This window comes from Periplaneta americana, chromosome 4 (genome assembly GCF_040183065.1).
Source record: "Periplaneta americana isolate PAMFEO1 chromosome 4, P.americana_PAMFEO1_priV1, whole genome shotgun sequence".
Taxonomy (NCBI): domain Eukaryota; kingdom Metazoa; phylum Arthropoda; class Insecta; order Blattodea; family Blattidae; genus Periplaneta; species Periplaneta americana.
The window spans coordinates 76,655,667-76,681,954 of record NC_091120.1 but is presented as its reverse complement, the minus strand read 5'-3'; the positions used below and the strand labels follow the sequence as shown (position 1 = coordinate 76,681,954).

The 26,288-nt window shown below is 34.5% G+C and overlaps 1 protein-coding gene across 3 annotated transcripts in view; it reads right to left on the bottom strand.

The window, feature by feature from the left end:
• The window catches only part of LOC138697977 (tyramine receptor 1-like), a 689,651-nt gene that overhangs the window by 15,698 nt on the left and 647,665 nt on the right, over positions 1 to 26,288 (bottom strand). The window lies entirely within an intron of this gene.

Below are 26,288 nucleotides of genomic sequence, written 5' to 3'. Positions count from 1 at the left end.
AAAGTAAACATATACAGTTTCTTCTAACTCTAACAGATGATCGGACAGCTCTATGGACATGAAAATTGGTAAAGACCTTTAGCAATTTTTTAACAATAAAAACGGGACATAGCAATTTTTTACCAAATTTTCATCTCTGTGTATCATTAAAATACAAAAGGAACTTACTCAAATGTGCAAATAAATATTATGAAATATACAATATACAAATATCTATAAAAATTAAAATATACAGAATAAAATATAATCTCTACCGTTCTAGAAGAAGGAGAAAGAAAATTTTTATTTAGTGCGAAGAGGTAGACTATATGTTGAACTTCTCCCATTGTTGGTACAATCTGTTGTATTCACAATATGCAGAGGGTTGAGTAAACTTTCGTCTTCGGATACAAAAAAGGGTGAGAAGAGTATCGCTGTTGGGCTAGTAGTAATAACTTTCATAAGTAGGATACTAACTTGTCTTACCCCTTTTAATCTAAAACGAAAGCGAATTCAGCCAATGAAGCGTCTTAAATTTTTATACAGAGTGACTAAGAAGGAATAGTAAATATTTTAGGAGGGTATAGTATGGACGATTCTGAATCAAAATGTCTGTAAACCATGTGTCCAATTTTCATTGAGTGTGGAGATACAGCTGCTTGAATGTTACGCGTAACAACCGTTACTTTACTGCCATCTTTGCCATACCACCCTCCACTTCTATTTTTTAAAGCCTAGTTCAATAAATTTCCACATATCTACAATGAGGTTCTGGCTGATATGTACATCTATTATTAGGCAGTACATCTCACTTGACGATAAGTTATGTGTTAGAGGAAGAACAATTATGTGTATACATCTGTAGTTTGACTAGTATAATATGTAGCTAGTCAGCGATGTATGCAATGGAGGGGGAAAGAAATTGGCCACTCTATCCCATTAACTCCTGGCCTAGTTGCCTCATAAGCGTTCCTTCTTGGTATCACTTGTTAGGTTCAGACCTGCCTTCGGACAGCTGACTAAGCAACATACAAGACTCTATGGAAAATTTAAATATATATTATGAAAGTAATATGTAACATCTACTGTAAAAAGAGAACAAATTCTTAATTACTGCGAAGAGGTGGGCTGTATATTGGACTTCTCCCATTGCTAGTGAAAACTGTTAAGCTCACAATATGCAGAAAATTGAGTCTAATTTAGTCTTCAGATATTACATTGATTGTATTTATTTACATTCCACGGTATTCGTATATCTTTTCACAGCTAGAATATGGAACATGCCAAAAAGTCTTTATAGTAGTACAATGTCTTTAGTAGCGATACTTAATACAAGACTCAAAAGTCTGCAAATACAAAAGGTGAGAAGGGAATCACCGTTTGGCCAATTGTTACGAATTCAATAAATAAGATACCGTACATTATTCACCACTATTCACCTAAAACGAAAATTATATTTAACCGACGAACCGTCTTGCATTTTATAGACTATAATAAGAAAAGAAAAATGTAATTAATTTTGTCTTTATTACTCGTATATTGGTCTGACTGATGCGGTACCGACATAAAAAGCATTGTTGTTTTAAAACTCATGTATCTCGTTAAATATCAGTCTTATCAAAATTTTGCATAGAACAAAACTTATCGGAAACATGTTTTGAAACAACTTTTGCAACGCAACATTTTTCTAAAAAAATAAAAATAAATAATAGCAAGATATTTCGATTTATTGACATCAGGTCCCCTTATAACCACTCTTTTAAATAAAGTATTTTGATTGCCATATAGCCTAAAATATATGTGAGAACTAACTTATCTTACATATCAATTTTCATAGAAATCGGTTCAGCCATTATCGCGTGAAAAGGTAACAAACAGACAGACAGACATATAAACAAAAATTTCAAAATGCGTTTGTTGGTCTCAGGATAGTTAATCATACATGTTAACACCAATTATTTTTGGAAAAAATTTTGAAAAATTTTGGTTACAGTTTTTTTTAGTATATACGTATTCTACGATAGTTTCATGATTTGATTAGTGTAGGCGTTGAATCATATTACTAAATAAACACTTTCTTGTAGGCCTATTTATATTTGATACGGAGAAAGGCGGATTAAGAATTGCAATGCATCTAATCCGCCATGATCAGATAATATTCTGATGATTAGACAGGCAGACAGATCAGAGGGGCAGACAGACAGAGAGACTGAATAAATTAATGAATAAATAAATAAGTAAATTTATTAAATAAATGAACAAATAAACAAACAAATAAATGAATATTGTATACTATGTACTTAAAATTACGGTATAAAAAATATACAGTACTTTTACTAGAGAAATTATTTGTAAACCTATTCTTAAAAAATTTTAAACAAGATACACTAGAGGATAATACAAGCCGAAGTTTGGATTTACGTTATTTATGGTTTTGATACTACGGCATCCCATGCCATGGCGTTGTGGTCTATGGCTCTATGAGGGCTGAAGTAGGATGGCCGCCTGTCAGCATAGGATTCACGAATGCTATTCAGGCGACCTGTCGGAGTTCTATAATTATCGCATTGGCTCTGTATAGGTCGCCCAATGGACCAAATTAAGTCTAAATGGCCTTAACTCTGCCAGTGAAAAATAAAACTATTATTATTATTATTATTATTATTATTATTATTATTATTATTATTAAATGCATATATCCGTCCTGGATGCGATGGAACATTCAATATTCATACTACATTGTGTGGAAGTGTTTACATTACGATGGTAACTGAGCTAAGGATCTATGCAGGGTCGCCAGACAGGAAAAGTAACCGTCGTACCAGCTTATAAAAATTGTCGTACTTCAGCATAACATTGTGGATCCTACATTACATGTCTTTCCTTACTATTTTATAGACAGTTCGTACAAAATTAATATTTCACATAATACGCACAAAAATGAGTTCAAATAAATATACAGGATGCGAATTACACATTTCCATCATGGGGGGCGATGGATTTTTTACTATTACTAATTAGGCCTACTACCTTTAATTGAGGAGCAAAGGGTAATAAATTGGAATTTTCCAGTCTTTGATCGGATCTAAAACTCTGATAGAACAGATTTTTAACCCTTACGGTGAATTTCGGTGAAGTCCGGAGGGCCTAATTAGTCGAATCCCCTATCCTCACCTACACGCTGGGGCTCTCTCAGCTCTTTCAAGATGCGAAAGGGAGAGTGGTTTTGCGGAAAGAAGCGGGAGTCACCACATTAATCTTTCCCAAGAAAGAAGGCAGAAAATAGGAAAGATTGGAGAATGCTGGTTTTCCAGTGGAAGACCTGCCCTTGAGGAGAAAACTGTGAATGAATGAATGAATGAATATCTTTAATTTTTAGTACTTAAGGATCTTGTTATTGGCAAATTTATTTTGTTTAATTTGTTGAGAAACAGTGAAATCTCTTTTGTTTAGTAAAGTAGTAAATAAATAATAACAATTATTCCATTAATATGTTTGCTGCATAGCTCAAATACTGTATATAACTGCGTCGCTGTTTTTTTTTTTCGGCGTAGCTGCTCCTATTTGTTTTTATCTTCAGCTCGCCGCGTTGTTACGTAACATCATCAGCGGCCAACGACAAGACGAGCACGTTTAAATGTAGTCGAGCTGCAACGTGATTGTCTGCCGGAAATAACAGCCACGCGGCTGTAATTCTGAATAACTCTTAAATTTCGACGGTTAATCTCTTTGGTTTTATGTTTGAAAGCAATACCACCGTTTGGTCAGAAACATTGTTATATTAAAGTCAGAAGAAATTTGATACTTGACATACGCGGCGGCAAATATTTAATATCAGTGAATGCGGCAGCTGATAATTATATCAAATTAATCCGTCTGCAGGCGACTCAAACTCGTTAGACTTTTTAATCCTACTGCGGTAATATTTCATTGAGTGAAGGTCAAGACGGCAAATATGACTATCCTCAATTCTAGGAGCTGTTAATTTCATTTCCACAACAATTAATATAAAACCGGAACGAATTCCCCTTTTCGTATGATCAGTAGCCATCACTTGCATGACAAGCTTAACCACCATATCGACTCTTAAATCATCTTTTCTCCCTTAAAAGCATGGTTCTTTCATATTAGTCAACGATATTAGCGTTGCCAACCCTGGGGCTTGACTGGATCGTACAATAGGTTCCAACTTATCGTACTTTTGATTGAAGAATCGTACACTACATACAAAATAACCCTATTTCGATTATTTTACTAAACTCCCTCCAATGTGTTTTATTTAAATGATTTTCTTCAATTACTACAAGAAAATAATTGTTAAAAATTAAATATCAGTGTACAAAATTATTTTTAAACACTTTGTTGTCTCCTTACCTCGGACGAATCCTCAGAAGGATCAACAACAGCAGGAACAGAAGAGCCAGAACCTACATCTAGCCCTTTCACAGTTTGTTTAATCGGAGCAAAACCAAGTTTTAAATTTTGAAAATGTTTACCATAGTTTTCTACAATTTTGTTTCCGTCCTGTATATTTAAGTACACCGAATGTAGATTTTTGGGAGTAGGACCACTATCACTATCTTCTGATTCCATGGCCACTATTTCGCGTCATAACCTAACACAATGACACCTGATTTCTTACTGCCCGTGCACTACCACAAAACACGACTGACACAAGCAAATAGGCTACTATAACAAGCTGTTCCTTGTTGCTTTGTAGGAAAAAATAGGCCCATATTCTGAATATGTTTATTTATTTTTTCTGTTGAGGGGTTCTCAAAATATTATATATTAGTTATTACATGCTTACGTAGCAACAGTAATTAAATTATATTTAAACTATTTAGAGTATTGGAGAGACCATTTCTCTGAGATATTTGGGAATAAACAAAAAAATGTACGTCAGCAACATTTTTGAATAGCCATAAGTAACGGACATTACGTGATTTCCTGTCGCTATAATAATGTTTGCCAAAATCAAGTTGTCATATCGTCTGGATCTGGAGACATAGGCGAGCAATGTTTGTAGAAATGCGATTTGTTTTGCGATAGTCGACTCTACAGTGCTTGTAACGCAGAAGTGCTACATGCAGAAACTACTGTAAATGTACAAGTGAAATATACCCGTAATACTGCAGAAATATAAAGTTTCAAATGTCGTAAATTGTAATAAATGTTTAAAATCATCCCTTTTTGACATGTTTCACCCTGTTTGTCGACAGGATAGTACATTTTGAATACTATCCGTGGGTTGGATCGTACGATCGTAAATGATACCAAATTATTGCATTTGTATGATCCAGTTTATACGGTTGACAACAATGAACGACATACTGAATGAATGAAGAAAACTTGCCTAAAGGAACAAAATAACCGTTCGTTATTTTAAATATAACTTACATTATACCTCATACAATCAGTCAAAATAGTCGTAAGTTATGTGTAAAACTATAATCGTACGAATGCAAACCCTGGATCTATATGAAAACGCTGTCTTCACCTGTCTTATGGTGCCGGAAAAGCGATTGAAGAATTCAGCGTCTATTGGACGTACCGACCGGGAAGCATGTAGAAGATATTTCGAAAATAGAAGTTACGAAACTGTCGGAAGACTGTGCTTTGCTTATGGAAGCTTTAGTCAACAATGCCAAACATTAAAATAATTAAATTAACGAAATAATATTACAAGAGAATACCTACATTAAGTTTCAGGGAATTTAATTCGAGTTAGACATTCGAAAATAAGGTAAGAATGGTTGCCTGAATATGCGATTCAACAATATGCATGGAAGTCAGGAGTGTGTTCATAATTATTTTTATTACATCTTCCTTTGTCAAGCAATAAATAAGGGAGCACACTTTTCAATTTTCTTTAGTCGCGCGGGATGTGAACACCCCAGTAGGGATGGGAGGTTATTCGAAGATAATCGGTTATCGGTTAACCGGTTATTTTAAAATTAATTAACCGATCACAAATAACCGGTTAACCGATGAATATATCTTTTATTAATTTTTTTAAGTCAGAAATTTAGTTTGGAAAACAAAATGATAGGTTATTTACAATATAAATTAAATAAAAATTAGCAAGCAACTGTAAATCAACCAAAATGTAGTTGAAAGAACATTATTATAGTCGCGACGCTGTTATTCCCGGTGTGACTCTTCCTCTTTGCTTACGTCTTAGGAAGTGAAGGCTCTATAAAGTCTAGGTAGGTAGTATCGTTCGCCATTTTTGTTCTTTCGTTGCCGAGCTACCATACGAGAAATCTATTTGCCACACCGTTAAACATTATCATGTCGTAGCTCCTATGATAATAAATCAAACGCACTATAATTCACCAAATAATTGAGCGGCAAATAACGTCTTGGTGTGCTTTCTGCGAACGCCAACGAAAGAGCCAAAATGGCGGGCGATTATATTAAGTATTTATCGAGCCTTAAAAAATGAATAACTTCTTCATCAGCAAATCACAAGACGCACACGCTTAAATGTAGCCGACCTGCAACGTGATTGGCTGCCGGAAATTAGAGCGATGGGACTTTAAGTGCTGAAGTTCATCAATGACGTCCTTAAACAAAATACAAAAAAAAAAAAAATAATAATAATAATAAGCTATGATATTGCATTTAGTTAATTATTTCACTCACATTAGTGTCGTAGGTAAGATAAATAAAAGTTAACATAAATTCCATAATTTTTACAATAATAATCTTAATTAAGACACATTCCGACGGGCAATCTATTCTCCTACGAGTATAACCAATCAAAATTTCTCGCCGTTTCAAATGTCCCAATACCCAAAGATATAAGCCAATAAGAGAAAGTCGGCGATTAAGATAGGCATAGATTATTGACATTAAATCGAAGTCGGATTTCATTTTGCCGTCTATGGACAGATGAAGTAAGGCAGTAACCCCCATCCTATCTAGGAATGGGCTACGGGACAATTTTTATACAGAGTACCATATTACGTTGAGTACAGAATAATACAGCACAATAAAAGAAACTATGTGCGACTGATGTTAAATTTCAGATAAGCTTAAAATATATTTTATTCAGTGTTTATTTTAAAAAATAACCGGTCGTTCGGTTATTGAGGAAAATAACCGGTTATCAGGTTAAACTGGCAAGCAAAAATAACTGGTAATTAACCGGTTAACTCTATGAAAATAACAGGTTATCGAAATAACCAGTTATTTTTGCTCTTACACCCTATCACATATACGGAGTTCTTAACTACACATTAGGTAAGCCTGCACTTCTGAAATTTTCAGTTTGCTTTCAGTACCTTTCTACCTTCAATAACCGTAACCATGTTTGAAATCGCTTGGGCTAAAAACGGTTTAAGTGGTGTGGGATGATAAAGTGTTATAACAATGCTTCTATTGTAAATAGTGAAGTGATTAAACTGATCATACTAGTGCAACAAATAATAACAATGGATTGACTGTGCGCACCGAAAAATCAAGAAATTGTTCTGGAAAGGAAGATAAAAAGTAAATAATTATGATTAGAAGTGAATAGACTTTCGAATATTACACGTGAACCAATATTTAAATATTACCAATAATGTACATTAATTATAACATTGTGATAGATATTAAAAGTATTTCAAATAGTTGTATAAATAAAAAGAGCGATATTTTAATCGTTTACTAAAACAATTACCCATAAGAACCCATTATGTTTGGGGTGTCAGCAACACACCGCGCGCCTCTTAGGGTGCTATTCATAGACATTTCGTAAGCCCGCGCTACGAGCGTGCTAAACTAGCTATCGACTGATTACCTGTACAGGATTCATATCATATCATATCGCTAACACTGGTTTATGAATACGAAAAACGTTACTTCGCTGATCATCCACAGGAAGCCCGCGCTAAGAATGTCTATGAATACGGCCCTTAATGTTACAAAGTTGGGCGTGACTGCTTAAGGGTTAAATTGACAGAAACCAGGTCAATGCTGAATAGTAAACTTTTCACTACATAAAATTTAATCCATGTTGAATCTTTCGTACACTATTTTAACACTTGAATATAAATAATTGATTAAATGTCGATCTTACTCGTGTTAATTATGTAAGCATGTGTGGGTAACAGCTGTAAGCCACACATGCTTACATAATTAACACGAGTAAAATCGCCATTTAATCAATTACTTATAAAATTTAATGTTACTACTGGGTTGCTGTGTGCATAGTTAATGCGAAAACTTTATTTCTGCTGTGTGTACATACAAAACATATTCTGTCTTTGAAACACTGATGTAATTCAGCAATCCTACAACATTGAAACATCATGCACCATTTCGCGATAAGTATTTGGATACAGTGATGCTTGATAAGCATCTCCGATAAAACGTACATCATATGACGAATCGTTTTTGCAGCTATAAATTTTTATATTGTTTAACTGCACTGACATGCATATAGAAACATAAAGCAACGGAACATATCGGAATCAATGTTCACCTCGAAAGACTGTATCTCAAACAGAATATCTCGCCCCTGTTTGACAGGTGAATATTAAAGGCAATAGAAAATTTCCTATTTTTATTTAATGGAACGTGAACTGTATCCTACAATATTGATTTTGTACGCTGTACAATCGTGAATATATCACTACATGATAGATCATTTTAAATTGAGTTCGACGGTTCTCTTCAAATAGTAGATTATCTCTGAAAGGTATGGTGAAATACAGTGTATGCGAGAATTACCTGGCATATTTGAAAAATCATTTTTATCAGTGCGGACAATCGCTGCAGTACAACTTCAATACATGAAAGAAAAATTCATAAAGTATGCTCGGCATAATGGACCTCAACATGTGTTTTCCTCGTGGCTTGCGTTATTTTTGTTTCATAGCTGATATGTAGGCCTACATCTATTATCAGGCAGTACATCTCACTTGACGGTATGTGTCAGAGGAAGAACAATTATTATTTTTATGCATATGAAGTCTGACTAGTGTAATATGTAGCTAATCGGCGATATATGAAATGTAGGGGAAAGAAACTGGCCACCCTACCCCATTATCTCCTGGCCTAGTTGCCTCATAAGTGGTGTCTTCGTGGCATCATTTGTGGGGTTCAGACCTGTCTTCGGACAATTGACTAAACAACATATACAATTGAGAGGGAAAGAAAATGACCACCTTACTCCATAGTCTTCTGGTTCAGTTCCCTCATGAGCGATGCCATATTGGTGTCACTTCAGATATTCAAACTTATTTTCGGATAGTTTACTAACACCAACAGTAAAATGCTCACGAGATATCCCAATAGGCCTATGTGATGTTTTCCTTCCACTGCTGCGATTTTACTAACTTCAGATGATGATGATGATGATGATTGTTATTATTATTATTATTATTATTATTATTATTATTATTATTATTATTATTATTATTATTATTGTAGATTTATAACAGGTTCTGTGCAAACTTAATTGTTTCACACAATCCCAGAGAAATGCGATAATGAAATCAGGTGATCATGGAGACCATGTAATGGATTCAGCTGTTCCAATCCATCGTATATGAAATACGTCCAGAAATATCAAGTTCTCGATTAAGCCTAGATCTTAATAACGAAATGGCGCACAATATGTGCATTCGGATAATATATAGTACATTTCATTTCATAAGAATTAATCCTAACAAATATCCATTACAGTAATAAATTTTCCCGTTCCTTGATATTGCAAGTTTCCTAAAAAGATGCAATGCAGAATATTGTGATGAGAAAGAAATCTTTCACTATAGGTCATTCGGAACCTATGGTGTACACGCTGGTCATATTGAAGTTCATTTTTGTCATCTACCAAACACGTGCAGTTTTTTGCTAATAAGAAGCCACATTCGCAACAATCAGGTGTCTTCTCATTTTACGTAATAAGTCTCACATTAGCGCATGTGCATAACCGTATGCAACATATTTTGTAATTAATTTATTCCTTTCTCTTTCTCGTTGTAGTTACCGTTCCCGGTTTATTGTGGGCCAGCCTTAACTTATTTTCAAATCATTGCATATTCGCTCTTCGTATGCTTTGCTTCTCCAACTCCAAATTCAAATTCAATTTCCCAAAACCACAATTTTCAGATTCACCCTTCCTTCCCCGAGCTCCTGAAATGACAAAATACGAACGCATCATTATCTGCCATCAAAAACTGGTTACTTTCTGCAGTTCCGCAGTGAGAATTATAAATATACATTTTCAAATAGCAAAGCTCCCTTGCAATGCAGCTCGCTGAATATTTTCCAGCCATACCAACATCTGAAGCTCAACATGGGTGCAATTTCAAATATCAAACTGAAATGAGCAGGAGAAGCAAAACTATTTTCAACAGACACAATGGATGAATGGAAGCAGATTATCATAAACATTTTTGAAGTTCAGTCCTCATGGACATGGAAGATATACTGATTCAGTACTGCATGGATACAGAGCGACCGGGACTAGAGATAGCTACACATGCTGAGATCTTTATCATATGACGGTCTCAACGGATTAGCCTCTGGTAGAATTTGTATTGTTGTAGTGTTTTCACAAGTGGTCTTAAAAATATCACAATGCATCAGGGCATATATCTAGTCAAGCAATGTAGGTCACCAGGTGAAGAGTAAAGAGAAGGCCAGGAAAGCAGATAAAGTGAAAAGAAGAGATTTTTCGACTAGAATTTTTTTAAATTATGGTTTATTTAACGACGCTCGCAACTGCAGAGGTTATATCAGCGTCGCCGGTGTGCCGGAATTTTGTCCAGCAGGAGTTCTTTTATATTCCAGTAAATCTACTGATATGAGCCTGTAGTGTTTAAGGACACTTAAATCCCATCGATCTAAGTCGGGATCGAACCCGCAACCTCGAGCCCAGAAGGCCAGCGCTATACCGACTACGTTACCCAGTCCGATTCGATTAGAAAGGGAAGCACAGACAATGAGAAGTGAACAGAGGGTGGGAAATAAATTGTAATAGTGAAGAAAAACGAATCTACAATTTAAGAAAATGGTGTGTAAGTGGTGAACAAGTGACATAGGATATTGAAAACAAAAAAAAGGAGTGTAATGGGGGAGTTAGGTGAGAAATGCATAATGTTATAAGAAATGTAAAGTGTAAGAATATAGTGCAAAAGTAATAAATGAAATAGTGAAGTGATGTAGGAAGCAAAATGAGCTAGGAGTAGGAATTACATGATACATGTCAGTAAGGACTAAGAAGTATGAAGGGAAGAAATGTAGTTCAGGTGGGAAAGAGAATACGAAAAATATTTTATGTCATTTATAAGTAAAACAAGGAAGAGATAGAAACGGCATTGAATAGTATGAGTAGGGAAAAATAGAGACTGAACTAAATAGTATATGAAGTGTTAGGAGGAGGGGAATTAGATGAAGATAAGTCTGAAACGATAAATAATACCAGATGACTAAATTACGAAATAGAGAAGACGATGAGTGAAATGAAAGGACATAGATGCAATTTCTGCGCATTTAAAGGACAAAACTAAAGTTCTTTGAATTATTTTAATGTCATAATACACCACTTCCTTAAATTGACTGAGCATACTAGAAATTCAATCAATGGCTTTCCAAAAACACGCTATGAAATGTTTCATATAAAACAATTTTTATCTCGAAAAGGAAGCAAAAACGAGTAAAATTGTATTAAACTTTTTGGTTTGAAATATCTTGAAGAATAACCCCCTGAAATTAATGACATTATTTACGGTGGAAGGGAATCTGTTACAGTAATTCAAAGAGGTAATAGATTAAGTCAATGCGAACAAGTTTCGTCAAATAAGTTCTTTCATAGGGGAGAGTTGGGTAATATCGGACAGTGAGTTTCTTTCATCTACCACCAGATGATAGTAGGCCTACCTGAATGACATTGTTTCGTTTCTGTGATGTCGCATACAGAAACGTAACCATGTCATTCAGGTACTATCATCTGGTGGTAGATGAAAGAAACTCACTGTCCGATATTACCCGATGCCCGATACTACCCAACTCTCCCCTACGTCCAATAATTTTAGAATCCGATATGTAACATGTTGCAACGCTGCAAACATTTGCAGTGCTCCTTGAGGCCATTTCCCCAAAACGATAATTTTACCTCAATTTGTTCCAAATTAATTGATGAACAGAGAGAGTATAAATTGTTTGGGCTACTCTGTACGCAAGCATGCACGCACGTACGCATAATCACACACAAAGTTGTATTAGAATGAAATTATTATTTTTTCAATTCCGACGGAAGATCCTGAGGAATCTAAGTCCTTAGAGTGGCTTGGAACATACATCAGCATCGGAAAGACGTAGTACATTCAAGACTTGATCTCAACCTATTTTTAACTACTGCAGATGACAGATGGAATGAGAGGAAAATGGAGAGTGTTCATGAAATGAAGATAAACGAGAGTACCCAGAAAAATCATCTACAACGTTTGATTTGTCCACCACAAAGTCCATCACGATTAGGTCGGGGATGGAACCATAGTCCTATGAATATTTGTCTAACATAGCATACTAACGCTGTGCCGAAAATGTGAATGGTCTGGAGACATGCTACCTATATTATTTTATTTATTTTTCGTTTAATGGAGAGAAAAAGCGCACAGAATAGGTAGAATTGATTACGATTAAATCGCTATTTTTAATTTTATTTTAAGTATGGATCCGTGTTATATTTCATTGCATTATTCCGAATGAAATGGCAAGTAGGTAATTTATACAAGCGAAGACCAACGAATAGTTTCAGGAGAAATTTGTGTACAGACCGATTATTTAGTCCTGACAGCTCAGCGACGCGAAAGAGGGAAAGTAATCGGAGGAGTGGGGAGAGTTCCGGAGTAGAGATAAGGGCGAACAGTCGGTAAAGGCAAGCGAGTGAATAAACCAAACACCCCTTGGCGTAACTAAATGGACTCGCCTGTCCCATGCGCACATCTCCGGCGAGTGTCAAGACTAAATAATCGTACTGTATACGGAAAAACGTGTGCCTAAAATGTCTTCGTTATTAGGCGAGCTCAAAAAGATGTATTTTTGCAGATATCTCGCAGTCGAATTTTTCCTTTATCACGATAATTTCCATTTTATTTCGTATAATGGGTAAATAAAAATCGAATAAAGAAAGCAGGGGAGGTAGAAGAAATGCAGTTAAAAGGAGAAAAATTAAGAAATAAGGATTATAAAATGAAAGAAGATAAATGTAAGTGAAAGAAATAACGAAGGATGGAAGCAAAATGTGAAAAGAGAGAAAATAAGGCCAGATGTAGACTACTAAAAGCAACAATTAGATAACAAGGCTAAACTGACAAGTTGAACCTTAGATAATAATTACAGAGAAATCGTCGAATTATAGCCTACTCGCTATTAACGCAGAGTTCCGAAAGTATCTCGGTTTACGATGAAATTAATGTGTCAGCAATTTTTTCACGAATGTCTTAGGCCAAAAACAAATACTGACTATGCTATGTCAATTTATTAAGCAACAGATTTTTGGAACCCGTTTACCAGATGATGGGAAATATATTTCCCACCAAATTAATTATTTTACTGTGTCCGAGAGAAAACGTCTTATCACTTCTAGTACAGTCTGATATCTAGCAGCAACTGTTAGAACTTTGTGAAAAATAGATAGATCGGTACAGATCACAAAAATACCGATAGGCCTACTGTGAATTGAAAAGCCAGTTGAGAGCATATTAGTGTATGGAAAGTGTGGAAACGTGTTATACTTTATTTTTACATTATTCTTAAGGTGTTTATATTATAAAAAAAACATTATATTGTGTTGTGTTACGCTTAAGTGAATTATATAAAACTTCAGCCCTTCATAATAATCATTCTGGTAAGTACAATTACACTTTGTTATAGTCCAATTTTGAGGTTAGAGTTAATATTAATTTATTTCTGACCCATGTAATTCATTCACAAAATTCTAGATATACAAGTTTTATTAATTTTGAATTGCTTGCTCATAAGTGTTCTCATATGGGCGGTGGGAGGAATATTTCCCACCAAAAATTTGGGCTCAAAGTGTCAAAATAAAATTTCTTAAAGAATATCAGTGACTTTAAGAGCACAATTTTCTTTATATACTAAAAGTTTAGTTTTTTATAAGACTATAAAAGAAATGGTCTAGTAAAGGGTTAAATACACTTACATTATAAGAGAAGTGGTTCGAGAAATACACACGATAATAATAATAATAATAATAATAATAATAATAATAATAATAATAATAATGGTTGTGAAACTTGGACTCTCATTTTGAGAGAGGAACAGAGGTTAAGGATGTTTGAGAATAAGGTGCATAGGAAAATATTTGGGGCTAAGAGGGACGAAGTTTCAGGAGAATGGAGAAAGTTATACAACGCAAAACTGCACGCATTGTATTCTTCACCTGACATAATTAGGAACATTAAATCCAGACGTTTGAGATGGCAGGGCATGTAGCACGTATGGGCGAATCCAGAAATGCATATACAGTAGATTGTTTGTTGGGAGGCCAGAGGAAAAAGACCTTTGGGAAGGTCGAGAAGTAGATGGGAGGATAATATAAAATGGATTTGAGAGAGGTGGGATATGATGATAGAGACTGGATTAATCTTGCTCAGGATAGGAACCGATTGCAGGTTTATGTGAGGGCGGAATGAACTTTGGATTGCTTAAAACCGTAAGTAAGTAAAAAGTAAATATGTATGTATTATTATTGCTATCATCAATTATCATTACGGTACATAATTATGACTAAAGTTTTAAGTTGTATGAATTTTGAATTGTTTGCTCGTAAGTGTTTTCATATGGACGGTGGAAAGAAAATTTCCCACCAAAAATTTTGGCTCAACGTGTCAAAATAAAATTTCTAAATTAATATCAGTCACTTTAAGAGCACAATTTTCTTGAGATACTAAAAGTTTAGTATTTATAAGACTACAAAAAATGATCTGGTAAAGGGTTGAATATATTTATGTTATAAGAGACGTGGTTCGAAAAATACACACAATAATAATAATAATAATAATAATAATAATAATAATAACAACAACAGTAATATGATAGCTTGTGAAGTGTCCTAACTTCCCAGAGGGACACATAAAAATATGTACCTTTTTTTACTTACTGTAGCTACACGTTTACTTTGCTCATTATTTTATGAAGAATTTGATTTCAATTCTGACAGTATCGTAATTTTATCCCTTGTTTTCCATGGATACTACGTCGATTTATCGCTGTCAGGAATTTGTTCCATAATGAATATTTTGTGAAATAGTGTTTAATCTGAGAGGACATCAAACTTAATATCAGTTAATTTACTTTTTTATGAATTCCAGTTTACTGCTCCGGTACTCAATAATGTAATACATGAAATCATATTCCAATTAAATTTTAAAATGAAACTGGAGGCATTAATTTATCCTGGCTTGTCGTCAGTACACACATCACTTTTAATTAACCTCTTCTGGCATATTTGTCGCTTTATGAATTTCTCCCCTTATTCTGCGCTGCTTTTAATATCGCAAATTGAAAAGTAAAACACAGCTCCTATTTCGTTTTATTTTTATCAGTTAGGTGTTTGGTGTGTACAGAAATAAGAAACGAAAGGTGCTCAGCCTTGGGTGCGATTTCACTACAACGCATTATTTTGATACGTTTGTGAGATAGGCAGTAAAGAAATCTATGCACCAATACTCTAATTTTCCACTTACATTATTTGAAGGGTTCAGAACGATAGTGGGCCAAGCGCCATTTACTAAAACCGTAGAAAACAGGAGTTAAAATGAAGTTATTACCATAATTCAATGGAAACATATAGCAAGTAATATAAAGTAAACACATTAAAACTAATTGATATATTAATCTTCATTAAACTATGGTATTCACTTAACTTTAACCCTTGCTTTCTCCGTTTTTAATAAATGGCACTTGGCCCACTATGGCTCTGAACCCTTCATTTCATACCGCAGAATTTGTATATTGGTTGAAATTAATTCTCGCTATTTTTAATTCACTTACTTATTCACAGATGAGAGCTTCATTAAGAACGTGGCACTTGGATATCTCTATTGCACGTCTGTAAAGAATATCATTCTATTCTTGCGAAATATTTTTTCATAAATGTATTAACACAACTTGTTGACGGAAACATAATTAGAAATGTTGAGGATTGGCGTATGGTATACGGTATTATATATAAACCACCTATATAGCCATGCCTTTATATTTTCGAGATATTACGATGAAATTTTAATTCGGAAGTGGGTAGAATTTTAAAATGCGATATAATTCCTAATTCTAGTCAGTAACAGAGCGTAAAAACCGCAGGCTTTGGAGAGATCCTATGTGTAATATAAATTACGATTTAAGAGTTACGTTGCTATATTCGGTTATGAATTTTAAAGCAGTGTCCAAATGTATAAACTTTCGCACAATTTTTATACGACATATCACTTTTATTGAAAAATAACTCATTAATTTACAGGCCGCCGCTAAAGACAGGGTATAAAGAAAATAATGAAATCTAATAAAGGGGACTGATGTTAAATAATTAAGTTTATCGTGAAAATGATATTCAGAAATTATAAAAGTGATGTCTGAAAATTCTAATTAAACTCCATAGAGCCACGATGACCATTTCACGGACGTTTTACGTGATTAAATTGAGACGCCTCTTTGTTGAGGTATAGTACTGCAAGTGCTAACCATTACCCTTACTCTGTGTATCTCCCGAAAGTAGGCATATGTATTTGAAAGTATAGTAGGAAATTAAGGCGCTCAGATTAATAACGGCAGATCCCAACCGACCTCGAATTTTGAGATAGATGTACGACCACAATCTAGTATACTCGTATACAGGGGTGCTAGGAACAATAGGCTGTGCCGGTACTATTTCGCATTGTCTGTAATGAGGCCATATTAGCGATCCTAGTGGTTAGCAACTATCTATGAATGCATATTTACTACGTATTGAACTTCGTGACTGTATATACTAGATTGTGGTACGACTGTGTAGTCCTGCCATTTACCTTTATACGGTGAAGTATCATATTAATTGAGCTATGCCAAATTACATATCGAAAATTAGTCCTTAGTGGGAAAGAAAACTTCCTCAGTTAATAAATGACATATCTCAACTGTGGACTTTTGTTTGTGTTCACTGTAAGTTCATTGCATTGTAGTCAATATGGTGACGTCCACTAACACTTATACTGGACATTCATATTGTTCCTCTTTGAATTTACTTAGTAAAAATGAAAGTTTTTGATTATTAAATCATATATAGGCCTAGATTATTCGTACCAGAACATATAAATAAAGAAAACCCATCATTTTTGCATTTTTATTTAATTTACATATACTCTGTTTCTGCTCGAACAATCGCCGAAAGATGCCTCCAGAAGAATAAAGAAGTGTATATAGTATTTGTGGCTAGGAAATGCGTTCGACACAGTGGATTAGAATAAATTAACGGGGATCCTAAAGAAAACTGGTGTGGATTGGAAAGAGAGGGGGCTGTTTAGTAACCTTTATATGAAACAACAACTCAAAGCCAGGATAATGATGATGATGATTATGATGATCACAATAATCAACATACAATAAAATTGTATCCCTAATATTTAAAATTAACACAGAATAAATATGGGAAATGCCTGTTATTATTCGGTTGAGAAGCTTTTATCATCCAGTCTGCTGTAAAAAAATCTGAAGGTTAGAATTTATGAAACAGTTTTCTTTATGGTTGTGAAACTTGGACTCTCACTTTGAGAGAAGAACATAGGTTAAGGGTGTTTGAGAATGGAGTGTTTAGGAAAATATTTGGGGCTAAGATTGATGAAGTTAGAGGAGAATGGAGAAAGTTACACAGTGCATTGTATTCTTCACCTTACATAATTAGGAACATTAAATCCAGACGTTTTAGATGGGCAGGGCATGTAGCACGTATGGGTGAATCCATAAATGCATATAGAGTGTTAGTTGGGAGGTCGGAGGGAAAAAAGACCTTTGGGGAGGCCGAGACGTAGATGGGAAGATAAAATTAAAATGGATTTGAGGTAGATGGGATATGATGATAGAGACTGGAATTGTCTTGCTCAGGATAGGGGTCAATGGCGGGCTTATGTAAGGGCGGCAATGAAGCTCCGGGTTCCTTAAAAGCCAGTAAGTAAGTAAATAAGTAAGTAAGTAAGTAAGTAAGTCAGTCAGTCAGTAAGTAAGTAAGTCAGTAAGTAAGTAATATTTAAAATTACGAACCAATATGTCAAAGGTTCCATTCCAGATAAGCTAAATTCAAGTTTGTCTTCTTTATCTGCTGTAGGCCTACCTCTTGGACAAGTTATTTTTTGAAGCGTACTTACCTTGTTACGTTATTTCTGTTATATAATCGAATAGCACCAATGCCTATAAAATCTACTTCTGTTTTACAATCTTCACAAACATGCGGGCTCTGGCCTTCTGTTTGGTAATTGCGATGACGACCATGACATTTTATAATTCCTTGAAGACTTTTAAGGGCATAATTTAAAAAGTTGTGAAGTATTTCGACTAAATCTTTGAATAGTAAACACGTGACGCAAGTTTCTGTTATTGCAATACAGTAGATTCGAGAAGCAGCGGATATAATGTGAGATGGTGGCAGTCTTTCCATGATAATAATAATAAAACGTCATTCATAAAGGTAGCAATTGATTTTAACCTTCATTTAAATAAATTTTTGTACTACAAAAGGATTTACGTTAACTCTCAAAATAATCTCTATTGGCTCTAAAAACCTAATTTCCGTCATGAAGTGATTCTACAATGAGAGAATCAGTCTACGGTGCGCCATGAGGAGCGAAAAAATTATAAGACAATTGTTTATGACATTTTATGCCCCCTACACAGGTAAACACAATTTTTCCAAGGAACATTATTTTTCCCTTTTTTAACAGAAGCACTTCTCATACAGTCAATGTTCCAATGACAGAAATTAAGGGAGTGCTAAACTAAATCAGAGTTATTAGCATGGATTTTTAGCCCCTCGTTACTTTCATCTCTAGGGTAAATTAAAAGACGTACACAAGACAAAACCCCACAACCTGCAAGAAATAAAACTTAATATCGGTCAAGAGATTGTCACCATTCTCAACAAGAACTACAGCGGGTGGTGGATAATCTCTTAAAAAGCGCCAAAATATGTGACAACGAAAACGGACAGTTTCAGGTCTCCTTCTTGTCATAAAATTGGTAAGTAAATAAATTTTTAACTACTTCTATTCCATAAATAATTGTTAAGGAAACTGCATATTTCTGGTTGCATTGCATAAAGACTTGGTTTTTCTGAACCGACGCATGCGAGGTGCGAGGGCTGGCGAACAGGTAGGGCTATTCCTTGTCGCAACAATTAGCGTCACACACACTATAGACACATCCCTCTTCATATCTCACACAACGAATGTACTTCTGTTCAAACTTTGCTGCAATGTCCTCAATAGCGGTAAAATAAAATTGAAACAGCCAGCCAGTTTGCTGCCACGTAGTAGCTGTTCGGTACCGAGTCAGTATTATTATAATATGTAGGGAACGGGTTTCTAAGTGCCAAAAAAGAGGGATTTAGATCATTATAAAATCTAATTTAGGACTTTTAGGAGTTTATATATAATTAACAAATAAGAATTTTAATTGTAGTAAAAATTTATTTTTGTTGGAATGTATGTACAAGAAGTAATGGTGACAATGATTGCTACTGAACTGAAGACACAAATTCTATGAGTAAAAGAGACTGACTGCTGATTGGTAAGTTTCATTTCATATATTATTATTTATTATTTGAATATACATTTTCTTGAACCCTATTTTACCCGAAAGTACATTAGGGTTATAGTTATAGCCTGAGTTTATATTATTATAATGAAAATTCATTTGACGTGGATAACCCAGTCTTGCTACTTAAAATTAACACATATCTACTACAATAATTTGAATTATTTACAGGTTCTTAAATTAATTACATATAAAATTACATTGACGTGGGTAACCCAGTCTTGCTACTTAAAATTAACACATAGCTATATACTACAATAATTTGAATTGTTTACAAGTTCTTAAATATATTACATATAGACTTACATTGACGTGGGTTACCCAGTCTTGCTATTTACAATTAACAATTATATATATGCTACAATAATTTGAATTATTTACAAGTTCTTAAATATATTACATATAAAATTACAAAACTCTTTATAGCAGCACGTTTTTGTGAACAAATTGAATAGTGGTTTGTCATATATTATATTACAAAAATGTAAATGTCCGACCAAAATAAATCTTTTGTTTTCGAACACTGGACAGTGAAACAGAAGGTGATCATTTCATATAACGGGATTCATTAATGAGGAAAATAATTTGTAAGTTCGCGTCTAATCTGGACAACCTACGACCCCTTTTATCCTAGGGTAGATTTTTCCAAACTAACTTCGGTTCCAGAAAATTATGGAAAATCGTCTTTCCTTCGCTTCCAACACCAATGTGGAAAGAAATTCCCAGAAGAGAGCTTGTCTGTAGCAGCGTATTCCGAATCTCACCGGACCGGTGGACAACAATGACTTCACGCTGCAGCGGAATAGGAATAAAACTGCTGGAAGGATCGATGGCTGTCATGGCGACTGTGTAAGTGGTTATCTGTGCTAAGCTAGCAAAATTTTGCGAAATTTCCGTACTGCCATCTCGTTCAAAGAAAAGAGATCATAAACAACTTATTTCTTGAACCGGTAGTAATAACTGGTCCGTTGACATGTTCGCTCATAAGCCATTAACATATTGTTTTTACGTTGTGCTCATTACAAACAACACAGCAGAAATAAAGCAGAACACACCGCCATGACACAAACAGTGCACGATGTCATTCGTCTGCTAATTCCCGCCCTATACAAGAACCAATCAGATTCATTGATGGCGGCTGATGGAGACGGCCACCACCTCTGCAAGCTGATGGCACCAGCGCGACACCGGTGGAGCATCAATGACGTCATCGGTAAATTCGGAACACAGTGATGCCATCGGATTGCTCACCGGTGAGATTCGGAATACGCTCTAGGATAACCTTTTAAATTCAAATAATATTTTGTATTCTTTTTTTCTTGCATTTTTAGTACCGGTATTTTTATTTTTACCGTGCGAGAAATACTAAAAAGGCTCTTATAAGCCACAAACATACCTTTAGGCATTTATAGAAGTTTACGGTTCATTTAGGCGTTTTAGGTTCTATAACATTTTAATAGGAGATCCTGTGTACAAGAAACGTAGATATATCAGATAACGAAAGTTTACGACGTAGCAAACAAAATAGTTATGGAACTATTAGACACTCGTTCCCTAATTCTGTGTGTGTGCGTACGTGTACGGACGTACGTAGGCCTACGTAAGTTTTTTTTTTTTTAATTTTAGTCGGTTATTTAACAACGCTGTATAAACTACGAGATTATTTAGCGTCGATGAGATTGGTGATAGCGAGATGGTATTTGGCGAGATGAGGCCTTGCGGTTGGGGAAAACCTCGGAAAAAACCCAACCAGGTAATCAGCCCAAGCGGGGATCGAACCCGCACCCGAGCGCAACTTCAAATCGGCAGGCAAGCGCCTTAACCGACTGAGCCACGGTATGTACGTATGTATGTAGGCTATGCATGCACGCTTCATACGTACGTATGCAATAAATACATAATATATGTAATAAATGCACATGTACATGTGTTTCTAATGAGTATGTCTACGTATGTAATTTGTAGTAGTAGTAGTAGTAGTGGTAGTGGTAGTGGTAGTGATAGTGGTAGTGGTAGTGGTGGTGGTGGTAGTGGTAGTGGTGGTGGTGGTGGTAGTGGTAGTAGTGGTAGTGGTAGTAGTGGTAGTGGTAGTGGTAGTGGTAGTGGTAGTGGTAGTAGTAGTAGTATAGTGGTGGTAGTGGTAGTAGTAGTAGTAGTAGTGGTAGTGGTGGTGGTGGTAGTGGTAGTGGTAGTGGTAATGGTAGTGGTAGTGGTAGTGGTAGTAGTAGTAGTAGTAGTAGTATAGCTTGACGACGATTTCAACTGCTGAGATTATTAAGGAGTCGAATGTAATGAATATCGTATGTAATGAAATGAGCGAACGACTAGTTAATGTGGGTGTGTCTGTGAAGATTCAACAGTAAACGTGTTTTTCCTGATCACCGCGGCAGTGTATTGTAAATAATTATCAACATAACTCGTATATTACAATTGTTATTTAACCATCTGTCCGAAGGCAGGTTTCGACCTCATAAGTGACACCAATAAGGCATCACTCATGAGGCAACTAAAATAGGAGATAATGGTTTAGGCCAGTTCCTTTCTTCCTCCATTGCATACATCGCTGACTAGTATCATATTACACTAATCACATTTCAGATGCATAAAAACAAATTGTTCTTCCTTCGACATATATCGTCAAGTGAGATTTACAGCCTAATAATATATGTTTCAGCCAGAACCTCAGTGAGAAGTAATTTTGTTATAATAGTAAATGGCTTAATACTTTAAAATATTAACTCCATATACTGTGTGTATCAAAATGTTCAATACTGAATGCTTAGTACGAATTTGTTAATCAAATTCACACGAAAACTCTATAAGCTGTAATATTTTCAAAAATGATAAAAACTACCGGTACTTCATTTTCCGCCAATATATTTGTTTTTGCAAACATTTCTAAGTTGGACATAATATGTAAAATTTCGAAGGCGATCAAAAGTTGCATTTTTATAGCGTATTTAAATATGAAAAAATGAAAGTAGTTCTACAATATACAGACAGAGTATGCGAAAAGTCGCTTTTCTCAAGCCGCTACTTCCTTACATTACAGTAATTACATTCAATTTACATATGATGACACATTTCTTTACATATATTGTTCATAAGGGAGGCCTGTTTCTCGATTCACAATTCACAACGTTTAGGCACTGATTTCCAAATGACAGAACGTCACTGACGACTTTCATCGATTTTCACGAATGACTGTTCGATTATCTGTCGCAACTGATGCAGATCCTGAGGTTTTTGAGCAAAATTATCATTTTTTCAGAATACCTCCCAGCGAAAAATCACATGGCGTTAGGTCGCATGATCTGGGTGGCCATTCTGCTGTGCCACGACAACCAATCCATTCATGGTTCAAACAGTCCCTCACTCTTACACCAAAATGAGGTGGTACCACAGTCTAGTATAGACAGTCACGAAGGTCAATACGTAGTAAATATGCATCCATAGATAATTGCTAACCACTAGGATCGCTAATATCGCCGCATTACAGACAATGCGAAATATTACCGGCACAGTCTATTGTTCCTAGCACCCTCACAACTCAAGCTTCGTGACTGTATACACTAGACTATGGTGGTACTCCATCCTGTTGCCATATCAACTGCATATCAGCAAAACGAGGCCTGTTTTTTTTTTTAAGTTCAGGAATAATCATCTCTTCTAATATCCGAAGATATTGTTCGCTGGTAACAGTTTCTTAAAAAAAGAATGGCTCAATGAAACCAGCTATACGGTTTTTCAAGTTATGACATCTGTATATGTGTATAAGTGTGAAACCTAAGAACGAATATTGGGAAAGTGACTTTTAACCCACCTTGTATTAAAGCAATAATTTTTAGACGGCTTATAGGACTTCCTGAAATAAATCGCTTTGACAAATTTAATTAATTGTTCTTCTACTTCTTTAAGTAACAAAGTTGATAGTGTCAAATGACACTATACACATATTAAACAAATTTTATTTCTGTTTCCTCCATTCGGAGGAGACTACCAGAGACAAAGCCTTCTTTACATGTAATTACATTATATCTAGAGAAGAAATAAATACTAAAAGAGTGAAACACTAAATTAATTTTAATACATTGACTAAGGAAATCTAGGAAAGAATACTCTCTGGTCATCGGAAAATAAAAATTTTTAACATATTGCTATTATCTAAATGTATCCCATTTATATACCGTAATTATTTTCCCATTATTATGTATAGCTTCATCAATACCAACACATGACAAAGCAGGTAATATCGGACACACCTGTTTAACATCTTGATTTATTAGTCATTTGTCTCCCATTCTCCCTCCATTGTCCACTGTTTTTGTTTCCTTATACATCGATTTTATCATATTCATTAGATGGTTGGGATATCCCTTGTTTCTCATTATTTGCCATAGTGCAGACATATATTAATAATACACTGTGGTTCGAACAGAAGGGGATTACTACAAATACACGATTTTCCACATGAATTTCAAGAGGTTATGGCTGAATATAATCTAAAAATTTCATCTACTTAAATCTAGGTTATGTCCTTTCAAGGAGAAACACCTATTATAAACAAATTAGTTATTAATGGAAAATCAATCGAACAGGTTTCAAATAAACCATTTTAGACTATCGTAGCCTATATCACAGACTTGCAGTAAAATATAGACATTAAATTAAACAAATTTATGAGGATATGCGGAACTATTAGAAAATCTTTAAGGCAAATAATACAAAAATGGACGCAAATGAAATCTATGAAGTCTTTGCAACTCCAATGCGTATGTATAGCTCCGAAAACTGGACAATAAAAAAATAAAAAAAATAGAAGCTACGAAAATTATTTTTTTCTAGAACAGTAGCTGGTATTACCAGTTCAGTTAAGAACAGAAATTCAGATAACCGGAAACAGTTAATATAAGAAACTATTAAATCGTCATTGTTCCTGCAATAACTCCTATGTGCAAAATGTAAAATTTTCAATAGGAAGAAAAAACACATTTATTAATTCTATGGCAGTGGTACATAGAGCTTGTGAATTCTCACATTTTCTAAAGAAAGAAATATAATTACATATAGGAGATTTTATTATTTGCTGTATCACTATTTAAGTTATTTAATAGAGCAAATATCTTAAAATCGATAAATATGTCACATGGGAGTTACTGCAGGAACAACGACGATATGATTAAACAAACAACTGATACCTCCACATTTTAAGAATGAGCAATAAGACGCTACCGAAAATAGTAATAAATTACAAACCACAAGGATAGAGAGAGAAAAAAAAAGGTGCCAAAATGAATTCCCCTGAAGACGGAACAGTTCGAAGGCCTAACCCGTAGAGTAGATGGTAATGTGATATATGATATGATATGAATAACATAATATAATATAATATAATATAATATAATATAATATAATATAATATAATATAATATAATATAATAATTCTTATGGCCTTAATTCTGCCAGGTTAAATAAAGTCATTATTATTATTATTATTATTATTATTATATAATATAATATAATATAGTATAATATAATATAATATAATATAATATAATATAATATAATATAATATAATATAATATAATATAATATAATATAATATAATATATATGTAATTTCATGCCATCCTAGCATTATAAACAGGTTGTTACTACATCGAATATCGTCCATAATTGGCTTATTGGCAAATCGATAAAAGCAATGACGTATTCGCTATATGACGTAATACCGGAACGCTTGGATCGGAATGCATGCATCTCTTCTGAATGTCTACTACGCGCCGTGTAACAAGAAATGAAATGCAGGACACAAAGTAACGTAAAATTTATTTTCAATCTTTAACAATTTTGTCTCACTTTTGTACTCGTAATATCACATAAAACGGTTCTATCGTTCAGAGAAACAGAAAGTAAAGAAACATTTTGTAACATAACCTGCAAGGTCATCCACTCCTCTTTACTCAATGTCAATTCCAGGCGCAACTAATTTATACGAACATATGAAGACAATTTGTCAGCTATGGATCCCGAGTGTCTTTCATAGTTTATTTTCTACAATTTATAATGCTAAGATACCATAAAGTGTTGTCTCACTATCGTTCGTGCGACAGACATTCACTCATGCCATAATCATCAAGATTATCCACTTGTTGCATAAATAACTATTCCATAGTCACTCCAAACTACAAACTTGTTTTACATTTCCTCGGTTTCTTTAGGGCAATGGTGAACATGCTTATGGCAATGATTTTAATCATGATGATAATATAATTATGGTTATAGTAGTGGTATTAGTGAGGAAAATTGTGAGAGGGAAAAAGGTATGACTTCCATAAAACCTCTCCTAGACTGTGCAGCACAAATTCTACTTCGACGTGCATGGATGTGAATATAGCCGTTAACTAACAGAGACCTACTGTAATTCACTATGACTGCGCAGTTCATTATGCTATCATATGCAATCTACGCGATGGGACGTAAAATGAATCATCACTTTAAAAATTC